Raw genomic sequence first — 239 nt, 5'->3', positions numbered from 1 at the left:
GTGCGGACTCTCTCCGTGGCACTTCCCCGTTGGTGCGGACTCACTCCGTGGCACTTCCCCGTGGTGCGGACTCTCTCCGTGGCACTTCCTCGTGGTGCGGACTCTCTCCGTGGCACTTCCTCGTTCGCCCGGTCTGGTGCGCCTTTTAAACCCGGCTTCTGGTCCTTTCCCTTCTTCCGGCCAGGTGTCCCTGATTGCGCTGATTGGGGGGAGAGACGTGGTGCTCTCTGTCGCCAGCT

This window comes from Pollachius pollachius, assembly GCF_949987615.1.
Source record: "Pollachius pollachius genome assembly, chromosome: 2".
Taxonomy (NCBI): Eukaryota; Metazoa; Chordata; class Actinopteri; order Gadiformes; family Gadidae; genus Pollachius; species Pollachius pollachius.
Note: the sequence above shows the minus strand (reverse complement) of the source record.